Genomic DNA, 14,085 nt, shown 5'->3' on the forward strand with positions numbered 1-14,085 from the left:
CAAACATCTGCCTGTTTGTGCAATCTGGCTTCTTGCAGCAGAAAATTTGTTCTTCAGAAACATTGTGATGAACCTTGGGGTTAACTTGCCTTTGGCATGGGTGGTTTGTCTGACCACAGAGCAGGGGGAAGGATGGGAAAGGGAGGGGGGACTCTGGCAGATGCAGGGAAACTAACTGTAACCTTCCAGTCGTTTCAGGGTAGGATGTTAGCAGAGGGTTTCCCTTGGGCTTCATCCACACCATCCCTGCCTCTCTGCATTGACAACGGCATAAACAACAACGGCTCCAATGTCAGAAAACTTGCAGCTGCATCCTCCCAGGGCACATGTCAGTGAAGTCACCTTGCTGAAGGTTGCTGTGGGCAGGAGGCAGATGAAGAAAGGCATGTCTGGCCAAGAACTGGGCTGTATCCTTGTCCCAGTGCAACTCAGTTGACCTTCAGCAGGTCCTAACAGCTCCATGCTCTGCTCCACTTCCTGGGGAAAATACTATAGTAAAGGCATTGGGTGCTAGATGAGGGGCAGAAACCCCTGGCAGCAATGGGAATGGGTGAACATACCAGTGGGCTGTTGTGGGTTGTCCTCTACTAGTTCAAGATTGGAAGAATGATGTCCCAACAAGGGCAAACTCAGTGCTAGGTGTCTTCTAAATCAGGGTCATAACTAAAAGAGGATTTGAAGACTCCCCTTAAGACAGGCCCTAAGGAGCAGTGGCATAGAGGTTGGACTGGCTGCAGAAGAGCTGTTCTGCAAGCTCCCCACCACCTTCCACCATTCCTTTGACAACAAGATTCTGTCCCTCCAGGCTGGCTCTGAATGATGCACCACAGCAGACCTTCTCTTCTGGCCAAGCACTCCTGCTCGCTGCATGCCTGGGTATATTGCTTTGCAAATACACTGATGAGATCAAATCTCATGAGCAAAGATTGGTCTGGCTCAAAGCTGGGGTGACATACATCACCATCAAGCATTTCCCATTCTCCTATGAAGCTTTCTTTTTGTCTTCAACCATTCACTGCTGAAGCTTCCCTGAGTTGCACAGAATTGTTATTCTCATTTTACAGATACGGCGCCAAGGAGAGTTTACATGGGGGTATTCATCTCACTTAACTCTTAGAAACTTAAATGCTCTAAGCCAGTCACTGTGATCTTCCATTAGAGTGAAAAAGGAGCAACTGGTGCCTGCAGGGGAAAATTCTTCCCAAAGGCTGGAGATAACCAAGTTATCTCCAAGATGCATCACCCTCGACTATGTCTATATAGCTTTTCATGGATGCTAAAGTGATCTAAGGGTTACTAACTTGCACCATGCAAACTGATGACTCCTGACTCATTCTCACTTGCTGAGTCTGGAGCAGACCTAAGAACCCCCAAATCCTTCTTATTTTCTAATCATCCTTATTTTCTGGCTCTGCCCAGCTTCATCTCAGCACTCAGCAGCATGCTTGAGGATCTGAGACATGCATTTACGCTTTACTCCCAGCTGACTCAAGTCAATGTCTGTCTTTTATCTTATTAATAGAAACTAAACTGAATGCAATACTGGAAATGGGGAGAATAAGGATTTGTAAGGTCTCAAAGTGTCAAACTGCAACAAATAGAACCTGTTTCAATAGAAAGCACCTGCTATTACACTTGTTTTCTGTCAATGCAACACTGCTTTGGTGCTGCTTTCTTTACTGATGCTACACTGAGGTTATTGTGCTTTACTCGGAGATCTGACACAGCCTCTCACATTAAATCAAACCGTAGGAACTGCTAGCTTTGACAAAATACTCACTGCAGGGAAGCATGGATTTGCTGTTGAAGGAGAAATAAGATTCCCTTTCTATGCCTTCTGTCTTCTGCTTGGTGGGATGTGTTGGCTTCGTTCTCCCCCCAGTGAAGAATGGAGCTGTGCCAGTATCCTCTGGATGGCTCCATCACCCTGTGAACTAATAGGTGCCTTCTTACAAGAGCATGAAAAGAAACCCTGAAAAAGACTCAGCCAAGCAGATATAACAAAATGAGAGGCAGATTCTGCCTGTTTTGGTCATAATATCCCAGCCAGCTCCTAAATAGCCTCACTGCTCATAACCTGTCTTCAGCTTCTGGTCTGTCTTCCTGAAGTTATTGCTGATTCTCAATAGATCTTTCTGCACTAGCTTGGACTTCAGAAGTCTTTGCCTCCCTCTGTGTCCACACAGAAGGATGTGAGGTTTCTGCACTGCCTGCTTGTTCCCTGCTTTGGCTACAATCCCTTAACCACTTGAAAACAAAAAGTGAATTTAATCCTTGATATGGGCACTTTGCACCTTATTTCCAGTTAGAATAGCTCAAGAGAACAGGCAAAATGAATGAAGACAGAGACGGCACAGTTAAATGGGTCTCATGGTCCAAAGATGACAAATCATGTGAAAATCTAAATAATCAACATCTGCTCCTCCCCAGTAGTTCCTGCTCACGCCATCCAACTACTGGGAATCACTGCGGAGAGGAACTTGAGGGCAATTTAACAGCACAGGGCAATGCCCTTAAAGGTTGAGTCAGGTCTGGGACATCAGCAAGCCCAGCAGAAACATTTCTATTTGACACGAAGGGTTCAGTGACAAAGAGTTGAAGTGAAAGAAGTGCTGAAATCCAAGCAGGGCTGACTGATGCCCTGGCTGCACGGTTGAGTAGCGTGCCTGGAAAAGCAAACTGACATGCAAGTTTTCCCACTGTATTCCCAGCTGAAGCAGTGTTTTGTAGCCCTGCCCTAATTCTGCATTTTTTAAATGGCAATGCTGAAAACATCAAATACAGATAAAGCCGGAGAGCCTTGGAATAACACTTTTGATTGTTATGAAGCTCCCTTTTGAGGTTAAATCTCATTTCCAGCCAGGTTTTCTCTTTTATGCTGGTTAGTTTTACTGCTTCTAAAAACCCAAAAGTTGGTTTGGTTTGTTTGTTTTAATTTGTTACATATTTTGGAAAAAAGGAATGTTTGTAATTTGGAAATCTGAGTTGCAATAAACCAAGTTCAAGAGGACTCATTAATCTTTTCAACAGATGTGGACAAAATATGTTCTTTCACAGATGGAGAAGTGTTCTTTTATGTACTGCAGAAAACATCTAGCCTACATCAGGGTGTGCAAGCCCTGCCTTACATAAGGATCTGGCAAGGTAAACCTAGCACAGAGTCTAGCTTGATTAAGAATACTTAAAGCTCAGTGAAGATTTCAGTGTTAATATGTGAACACCAGCTTGGAATGAATACCAAAGACCTAGATTATTCCTGTCGTATCTGGTTGGTGGAGCTGTTCCCTGCTAGGGATGGGTTTTCCCACCCTGACAAGAGAAGCTCAGCTTTATAAAATGAGCTCTCTAGGACATCAGTCAGGGAGGAAATCAACCTGCTTGTTCTGCTGACTTGTTGCTGTACATCCAGGCTTCCCTGCTCCTGTCTGTCCAAGTAAACTGTGAGGACAGGCTTGTGGGATGAGATCTTGATACAGATTCTCCCAGTTTCCCCTTAAAACAGAGCAAAACTCACAGTGATGACACTATGTTGGGTGACTCAGGGTTTTTTATGGTAGAAAGGGGGAGACACGAAGCTTTCCTTTTCCTGCTCCTATGAAGAGCTTTCAGTAGCTCCTTCCCTTCCTCGACACAGAGATGCTCAACCTGCCTTTCTTTTCTATCTGCTCTTCTGGTTCTGCTCTCCTTTATGTTCTTTGTTAAGCTAAAACCAAAACAGAATCAACTTCAACCAAGACTCTGCCCACCCACAAATTGTAGCTTTTATAGAGCATGGACCAAAGCTTTCTCTGTAAAAGGAATTACAATCTGGAGTTGTTTTCTTTTTTACAACATGGTGTTTTCTGTTCTGTCTGGTTATAAATATGACAGTCCCCATTCAGAGGAGCCAGCACCTCTGAATAAGGACATAAGGACTGAATTTGCAGTAGCAGTAGAGCAGTGTACAGCACTGTGTTCTGATGCTCTATCAGATAATATGATCATAGAACCATTTCAGTGGGAAAAGACCATTAAGATCATCAAGTTCAACTGTTAATCCAACACTACCAAGTCCACCACTAACCCATATCCCTCAGTCCCATATCTACACATCTTTTAAATACCCATAGGGATGGTGATTCCACCAATTCCCTGGGCAGCCTGTTCCAGTGCTTGACAACCCTTACAATTTAATTAGGTCCCAAAGCTCCTATGTCATTTTTACATCTTCTTGGGGGCAGTAATTAGTTTGGATGGGTCCAGGGTCCCTGGTGAATCAGGTTGGAGGACTGGTGTTTACTTACAGTCTCTTCTCCAAACACAACCATATGCTGCCTGGTTTGGTATCATACTCTGTTCAAGCCATTTCCTCCCCACAATGACTGTTTCTTGAGCTTTCTGCCCAGCAAATCTTCCATCAAGGCTGGAAGTACAGCCAAGAAGACTTCAGCATTGTTTGCAGTGCAAGGAGACTTTTCCAGAGGCATGTGGCCCTGCTCACTAACCCCAAAGGTTGTGAGAAAAGGGATTTGAATGTCAGTTGGTACCGGGATGATGCATGTGGAAGTAAGGTGGATGTCGGTGCAGGGATTGATCCACCAGATTTGGCCTCACCCAGTGTAGGTTTGTAATGTGAGCCTTGCTCAGCCAATTCACAACCCACTTGGGGTGCGACCTCATCTCTCCTCTGCAACTTGTGCTTTGACCATTTCTCTTTTGTATTGCTTTGTATTTTAGAGGCTGAGGTTATCACACAGAGGGCTGGAGATCACCTTCAGTTTTGTGCGACGCTGGTACCTGGGGGGTGCTTCATGCTAGGTTCATCACTAGGAGACTAAATTTGGACAGTGGAAGGGAGTTAAAGGGCTCCAAGCGCTGATTCAGGGCAGATGAATCAGACTGTGATGCTCCAAAATTCCCCTTTGTGAGTAACAACTTCACAAACAGCATGAAACCCACTCTACATTCATTAACTGCCTACAGAGGGCTCTGTACGATATCCCCAAAAAGGGGTTTTCTTCACCAGAAAGAAATTTTCCAGGTAATAATAAATTTCTACTAAAAACATCATTCAAAAAAATACATTTTTCCATTATAGAATCCCCTGTGGCAGAAGCAATGATGCCATCGAGGTATTATAGTCTGACTGCTTCAGAACAAGGTTGTTCGCTTGTTTAGTCTGTGCTTCAGGGCATCCTAAGGGAGAAATCCTCAAACACCTTCCAGCTTCCAACTCCTTCACTCACACACTTTTTGTCCAACAAATAAGGCAAAACATTTGCCTTTGTGGCACACGTTTTATATTCAGCCTTTTGGACATGTGAACACAGAAAGCTGTGGACTTCACTTGTGCTGTAAGAATCAAGTCTGCCAACTTGATATCCTGATTTACCGACCATTGCTTGGGTAACACTGACCCTGGATGCACTGTAGCTCTGCAGCAGAGTCTTGTCTGCCTGGCAGATGTGGCTTCTTGATTAAATGTGTTGAATAGCTGTGAGTACAAAGAGCTACATGACGGCAAATAATGAGATCTTTCCTGATACAGCCAAGGAGAGACAGCCAAGTCTGCTGACGTTGAAATGGAGTACTATCAGCTTGCACCAGCTGAGCATCTGGACCTTGTGATTTCCCAACCTCTTCCAGCTTGCGCAGCTGTAAAATTGCATTAGTGGAATTAGAGGCATCTGTGTTATGGATTTCAGCTGACTGACAATAGGTAGGGATCTTTCCCACACCCATCAGAGAGGTCCATGGATTGCAGTTGGAAACCACTGGCAAGTCAAGACTAGTAGTTCTCTACATTCACTGACACAAATACTAATCCCAAAAAATGGAAAACTTCCAATTTTCACCCGGAATAAACAAAGGGAAACACCAAACCCCATTATTTTCTACAGCTCTTTGTTCACAGAGTATTTTTAGTCCAGTTGATGATCTTTTTATGCAAAGGTATTTATGTAAAGTATTTATGATATTTATGTAAAGTGGTTTTAGTCCACTTGATGATGTTTTTATGTATCCATAATGTTTGCTTACATACATCCATCAAATGAAGACCCCAAGGAAATTTTGACTTTACTCTACCTAGCATGTCACCTCCTTGCAATGCCAATTTTACATGTCATTCCAGGAATCCAGGTGTAGCTTTATTATCTTATTATCAGAGTTCTATGATTAAAAAATATCAGTATGTCTCTTTCTATTTCCTGTAACTAAAGCTCTTCCCATCTATGGTCACTACTGCTCTTCCCATCTGTGATCACCAGGGAAGTGAGCAGGAGAATTAAGGAAAGGAGGTACAATATCTAGTTAACGAAAGATCATGTATGTTCAGGATGCACTTATGATGCAAGAGGTGTTTGTTAGGTCACTCAGTGCTTTCTAGACCTTGTTTCAGCCCCAAATCCTGTCCATCTATTCTGCAGGATCTTATCAGTTTGATGGAGATCTGTAGCATTTACATGTTTCATGATGCCACTCAAATCTCAGGGTCCTCTAAGCAAGAGTGACAAAACTGTCTTCTTGGGTCTGAAGCAGAGGGAATGCACAGAAACAGAGCAGGAATGTCTGGAGGAATACCAGAACAAGCAGAGGGCTAAGATATGCTTAATTTTCTGTAATAGATCTGCACTTGAATACTTATAAAGGGGTGAAGGGCAGACACTATGTGAGGTGATGTGTCTGTGGTAGAGCTTGTAATGCTCCCCATCACAGACTGCTGTTTCCACATCTACACCATTATCATATTCCTACTTGGAAAGTCAATGGATTGGATGTGGCAAGTGCTACACATCAGCCACATAGAGAGTTTCTGTTGTGGTCTGACTTCATCGAATCCCAGAATGAAGGGAAAGAAACATCCCTGTTAGGCAGTAGAGTTGCCCATATGTTATTACCACTGCTATTGCCAGGTTCAAGCTTGGAAAGGAACATTGGATAAAATGAGAGGGTGATCTACAAAGGGCTTAAACTCCACCTAAGCCTATTTACTGCCATTTATGGGGTCTTCACTACATTGTCTTGGGGATTTGATATTCAAAAATAGCCCATTACATCGTTTGAGTTTTAAAAGTCTTTTTTTTTTCTCCTTTTGGAATAACTTGAAAATTAATTCTTAAAGCCTTAAAGCATGAAGACCCATCTCATTCCTTGACACTGTGCTTCTCAAGCAGTGGCATATGAACTGTGGCAGGAGAGGGAATGGGAGACTTGACTTAAACATCATTTTGTTGACTCCACTGCAACCATGGAGCAATCTGGACTAAATTACAACCACGTCACTCCTCCACCTCTCTTCTTCTGGAAGCCAGGAAAACAACAGCACTAGTGTTCATTTGTTTGAGCAAATGCACAAGACTTGCTCTCTCCTGAGCTTAACCCTCAGGCTGTTTGGAGTTCTGAAATCACAGCGTGGCAAAGGGCCAGCTCTAAATAATAGCTCATCACTTCAGCTTGTTTCCAAAGAGGAAAAAATAAACCCAACAACATTCCCCCCCCCAATAAAAAACCCATGAAAGCTCCACCCATCCTCTCTGCAATTCCAGGCACTGAATTCCAGACTTTCTAGCAGATGTTAGAACACAGCAGTTACATACAGAGGAGATAACCTTTGCTCCTCCATGTTTCCAAAATGACTTCATGTTGAACACATGAAGGTGTAATGGTCCCTCTCTTCTTTTTAACTCATGTGGAGTTCAGTAGGCAGATAATAAAACTCCAGCATAAAGCCAAGCTCAAAGGAAATGCTCATTTTCAGCTTATAATGAGGGTATCTCCTAGAAGATGCCTGATAGAGAACATAACTTGCCCTTCTACAGCACCACATCAGGAGGTTAAAACTCCCCTGAGCTCCTCATCTCTTTCAGAGCTCCAGACCATCAGCTGGGATCAGGTGTTCATACTGCCCTGCCACTGAAGCCCATCATGCACAAGGGAGTTCAGATACCAGGGTGACAGGGTCATGGCTCAGTGACAGAGCATTAGGTAGCCCCATGCATGGTTGAGAGAACATTTCTCTGAGTGTTGTATGCTTAACCCCACAGCTTTACTGTTGGATCAGCATTGCATATTTGTGAGCAAGATCACTGTTAAATCCAAAGGTCTAAGACTGAAGAACAAAATATCACATAGTGAAGATATTTCATCTTCATTTCAGGGTAAGGTTGCTAGCAAAGGTGGGTGTTAAATGGGTTTGCTTGGGATTTACTGGTGTGACTCTCTGCATATAGTTCAAAGCTGTAAATTGACTTTGCAAATCACAGGCCAGCTGCTAAAGAGGAGGAAAGATGGCTCTGTTTATCTATGTTTCAACCTTTAAGTGGAGATACTTGTATGAAGCACCAGCTGTTTGATCATGAAAGTTTGCTCCACAAGTTCTTCTTGTGGAAGTGTCAAAGGTGAGGTGTGTAATATCACAGTTTTCCTCCTGCTTTCTCACAAAGTTTCTGTTTAAAACCCAGGCACTTGACTGAAATCAGGTGCTTTCTGTAAACGGTTTTGATTGCACAAAATCGGTGTGCTCCTGAAAAGAAATCCAAAATAACCTTATTTTTGTTCCACAGAATTGTCTGTGGTGAGGTTTGATCGACTGAAACATGAAATAAAGGAGAAAATATAATAATAATAATTTAAAAAGATGTTTGGTTTTGTGTAGAACAAAATCCTATTTCTGTAATAAAAGACAAATCTGAATAATTTTGTGCAATATTTCAGTTCAGCTCTTATGCCCCTAAATTTGACGTTGAGGTCACCAAGGAGGTGTCGTATATACATATGTCCCCTGCAGATGTGTAAAGAACCAAAGTGTCACCTGGAACAAGGAGGCTGCTGAGATATACAGTGGCTGTAATTATTGTCCTTCCCTTTATGTATTTACAACACCACCCATCTATGTTTTTCTGACTTGGCTTTGTGGTGTAATTTGGGTGTCTGGTCTTCGCAAGAGACCCTTCAGTAGGGTGTGTTTTGAGGTAAAGTGGGATATTGCCTGGTAGCCAAAGAATGGAGTGGAGATCGGCACAGCTTTTGGCAGAGGACTGGTCCATGCAAGGACAAGAGGGACGACAATGAGCTTGAGGAAGGTGGTTAAGTTTACCAAGCTCCACAGTATGAGATTCAATGGTAGGGCAAGAAGGCAGCAAGGGGATGTAAGAACAAGAAGGAACATGTCTGCGCACAGAACAAAGGTAAGTCAAGAGGTTATGTCAGAATAACTCTTGTGGTATTGAGACTACTGCTTATTGGAGCCAAGGGTGTGCATTAATGAATCAAATGAATGCTCTCAGAAAAAGGAAAGGGAATAACAGGGTGATTTAGAGAGACTGTGTAGAGATGGATACATGTGCTTGCATCTCTATACCTGGTTAGGACAGGTACAGAAGGTCAAAAAGTGCAAGATACACAGAGGTCAGTGCAGGCCAAATGGGAAAAAAACATTCTTATTTTGTTCAGAAAAACAGCTGCTGGTTGCTAAAGCTGCTGCCTGCTTCCAAATTCACACCAGCCTTCAGGGATGACGGCTCATTCTCTTCTGCTTGCTTTGCTGCAAATCATGGTTTCTCCTCTTGATTTCCCAAGATCCCATCAGGAGGCTCAGACTCTTCTTCTGGCAACTGGAGAAACACTAATGCTAGTATTTATAAGCCTCAGTTTTGTCCTGTGAGATGCTCACTGGGCCCATTTTGTGCCATTAACAGTTTTTGTCTCTCCTTTGGAAACATGAAGTGATGAAGACAAGTCAGTTGTTCTGTTGCCTAACTGAAGTCTTCTGCTCCTGGGGCCGCTTGTACCCAGTCACCAGTACATGCTGGGGACCACTAAGCAGGAAAGCAGCTTGGCAGAGAAGGACCTGGGGTCCTGGTGACACCAAGTAGACCATGATACAGCAATGTGCCCTTGGGCAAAGCAGGCCAGTGGTGTACTAGGCTACCTTAGTCAAAGCATTGCCAACAGGTAGAGGAAGGGGATCCTTCTTGGAGTTCTGTGTCCAGTTCTGGGACCCCCAGTGCAAGAAAGACATGGGCACACTGCATAGAGTCCAGTGAAGGGCAATGAAGCTGATGGATGGACTGAAGCATGTCTTGTATGAGGAAAGGCTGAGAGAACTGGGACTGCTCAGCCTGGAGAAGGCTCAGGGGTCTCATCAATGTACATGAATACCTGAGAGGAGGGTACAAAGATGACAGAGCCAGGCTCTTTGCCCAGTGACAGAACAAGGGGCAATGAGCACAAACTGGGACACAGGAGGGTCCCTCTGAACATCAGGAAGCACATTTGAGTGTGAGAGTGACTGAGAACTGGCACAGGTTGTGGAGTCTCCATCCTTGGGGATCTTCAAAAGTCACCTGGATACGGTCTTGGACAACCAGCTCTGGGTGGCCCTATCTGAGAAGGGGTGGTAGATAGGATGCCCTCCAAAGGTGCCTTCCAGTCTGGACCATTCTGTGATTCCATGACTTAGCTTCACACAGCATCCCCAACCCTGTTTCTTCAGATCGATTGATGTTCATGCACTGACACTTGCACACAGATGAAAGAAGTTATTAACATATATTAGGCTTATTCTGATCTCAGTTCTACTGGCATAAAAACCTGGATCTACACTACTGAAACCTGTACAGCAAATAACCAAGGTGAGAACTAACCCATTCACCTAATGTTCACCTGGTACTAAAAAGATGCAGTTATCTTTCTCTTTACAAATCTGAATGCTGTTTTCTTTTCCTCTCCTTGTCCTTCCTGCCTCTTTGTACCCTGAATTTCTACAGCAGAGCTAAGACAGTTCAGGACACCTGTGTGCTGAGTGGTAACATGATAGACCCACACCACACAGGCACATAGGCATACAAATGATGGTATAACAGACCCCTTTAGTAGCCTGCTTCATCCTCGCATCTTACAACGTGGCGAGGTTATTTCACAGGATGTTTGATGCACATTGTTGCCATGGCAACAGGTCTTTCTCACACTTTTTGTTTTGCTTTGGTTTCTTGAAGTAGCTTATTCTTCAGGAACTGACATTGGAGGATGCCTTCCTCCTCCTTCTTTTCAAAGGAATGAAGGTAATCAGTGAAAACTTCTTACCCTAAGTGATATCTCATTCTCTCGTCATTTTTCCAGGGGGTTTCTGGGGTTTATTTGACAATATGAAATAAAAAGACTGAAAAAACCCCAAACCTTGCAAAAAAAAGCCTTCTAATCTTAGTGCATTTAGAGGAACTCCCTGTACTCCACATGCAGAGGCAAGGTAGAACATCCTGCTATGCACTGGGACTTGTCTGCTACTGATGGAAAGCAGTGGAAATGCCTTGTTACACCAGGAATTCAGCCCCTCGTTCAGAGCAGGTACATTGCTGCTCTGTTTCATCATGTTCTGACCATGCAAACTTTTCTCCTTAAATGATATCCCATGGCACCACCCTTTCACACTCCATCTTCCAGATGTTATTAAATGTAAACCCTTCTCTTCCACAACAATGCAGACTGCATGGAGCTATGGGACACATGAGGAAGTTTATTTCATGACCCCTAGTGTCTTTTGATAACCTATACTCACTCTTCCTCCCTTCTCTGCCTCTGATGGTGTTGCATCAGAAGATAAAATGCAGCAATGGGTTCCTTAAGTTTGTATGGAGATGAATATACGGCTCAGAATGAAGAATTTAGTGGTAGGGCATGGGCTTGCATTCATGAGCAGGAACATTCATGACAGCACCATCACTAAGCAAAATGTTTTGTATTTAATGACCTAAATATAAACTTGGGACCCATCTTTCCAAAGCTGTAAATGGCATAAGCATGTCACCAAATGGCCAGGCCTGAGGATGCCCAGGGGTCAATCTGAAGCGTGTGAAGGGGACAGATACCAGAGGGAAAGGAAATGGTGAGGGTGTCCCCTTGGGCACAAACACACAGCTTATCAGGAAATGCTTCATAGCAGTGAGAGCTATTTGGCTGCAGAGCCATCTCCCAGAGGAAGTCCTCTTGGAGGGTCTCCAGACCATTGCAGGGGCTGCAGATGCTGTATGTGAACATAGAATCATAGAAACATAGAATAGTTAGGGTTGGAAAGGACCTTAAGATCATCCAGTTCCAACCCCCCTGCCATGGGCAGGGACACCTCACACTAAACCATGGCACCCAAGGCTTCATCCAACCTGGTCTTGAAAACTGCCAGGGATGGGGCATTCACAACCTCCCTGGGCAACCCATTCCAGTGCCTCACCACCCTAACAGTAAGGAACTTCTTCCTTATATCCAATCTAAACTTCCCCTGTTTCAGTTTGAACCTGTTACCCCTTGTCCTATCACTACAGTCCCCAATGAAGAGTCCCTCTCCAGCATCCCTGTAGGCCCCCTTCAGATACTGGAAGGCTGCTGTGAGGTCTCCACGCAGCCTTCTCTTCTCCAGGCTGAACAGCCCCAACTTTCTCAGCCTGTCTCCATACAGGAGCTGCTCCAGCCCCTGAGCATCCTCGTGGCCTCCTCTGGACTTGTTCCAACAGTTCCATGTCCTTTTTATGTTGAGGACACCAGAACTGCACACAATGCTCCAGGTGAGGTCTCACAAGAGCAGAGCAGAGGGGCAGGATCACCTCCTTCAACCTGCTGGTCACGCTCCTTTTGATGCAGCCCAGGATACGGTTGGTTTCTGGGCTGTGAGCACACACTGCAGCCGGCTCATGTTCATTTTCTCATTGACCAACACCCCCAAGTTCTTCTCCTCAGGGCTGCTCTGAATCTCTTCTCTGCCCAACCTGTAGCTGTGCCTGGGATTGCTCCCACCCAGGTGTAGGACCTTGCACTTGGCATGGTTAAACTTCATGAGGTTGGCATCAGCCCACCTCACAAGCATGTCAAGGTCCCTCTGGATGGCATTCCTTCCCTCCAGTGTATCAACAGAACCACACAGCTTGGTGTCATCGGCAAACTTGCTGAGGGCACACTCAATCCCACTGTCCATGTCAGCGACAAAGATGTTGAACAAGACCGGTCCCAACACCGATCCCTGAGGGACACCACTCGTTACTGATCTCCAGCCGGACATTGAACCGTTGGCCACAACTCTTTGTGTGTGACCATCCAGCCAGTTCTTTATCCACCGAGTGGTCCACCTATCAAATTGATGACACTCTAATTTAGAGACAAGGATGTCATGTGGGACAGTGTCGAACGCTTTGCACAAGTCCAGGTAGATGACGTCAACTGCTCCACCCCTGTCCATCACTTTTGTAGCCCCGTCATAGAAGGCCACCAAATTGGTCAGGCAGTATTTCCCCCTAGTGAAGCCATGCTGGCTGTCACCCAGCACCTTGTTGTTTTTCATGTGCCCTAGCATGCCTTCCAGGAGAATCTGCTCCAAGATTTTGCCAGGCACACAGGTGAGACTGACTGGTCTGTAATTCCCAGGTCATCCATTTTCCCCTTCTTGAAAATGGGGGTTATATTTCCCTTTTTCCAGTCGCCGGGAACTTCACCTGACTGCCATGATTTTTCAGATATGATGGCCAGTGACTTTGCAGCTTAATTTGCCAGCTCCTTCAGGACCCGTGGATGGATTTCATCAGGTCCCATGGACTTGTGTACATTCATGTTCTTAAGATGGTTTCGAACCAAATCCTCTTGTACAGGGAGCCCAAGGTCTTCATTCTCACCGTCCCTGCATCTGCCTCTCAAGACTTGGGTGGTGTGGTCAGAGCACTCACCAGTGAACATACTTGGGACTATATTATTGATCATGTTTTCCATGATGGCACTAAACAAATCAGCATCAAGTGCAGAAAAGTTAATTAGTGAAAACTTCTGCAAGAACATAAGGGCTGGAAAAAGCCATAGATAGAGGCAGGGTGCAGTAACACAAACCTACTCTTCCCATGCTTTGCCAATATATCAGCAATCATGTTCCTGTCCCCTTAAAACAGCAAGTTAAAGAGGGCTGGTGAGGTTCAGAGAGCATTCTTATGGCACTCATGGCATGCCTTTTGGATGCAGTCAGCAGTAACTAGGTTTGGAGGGTGGGATGACTCAATGCCTCTGGAGGTGATGCTTTCCAGCTAACAAGCACTGTCTGCGTGTGGGAACTGGGTGAAATAGGAAGAAAAGAAA

Source organism: Melopsittacus undulatus, chromosome 7 (assembly GCF_012275295.1).
Source record: "Melopsittacus undulatus isolate bMelUnd1 chromosome 7, bMelUnd1.mat.Z, whole genome shotgun sequence".
NCBI lineage: Eukaryota > Metazoa > Chordata > Aves > Psittaciformes > Psittaculidae > Melopsittacus > Melopsittacus undulatus.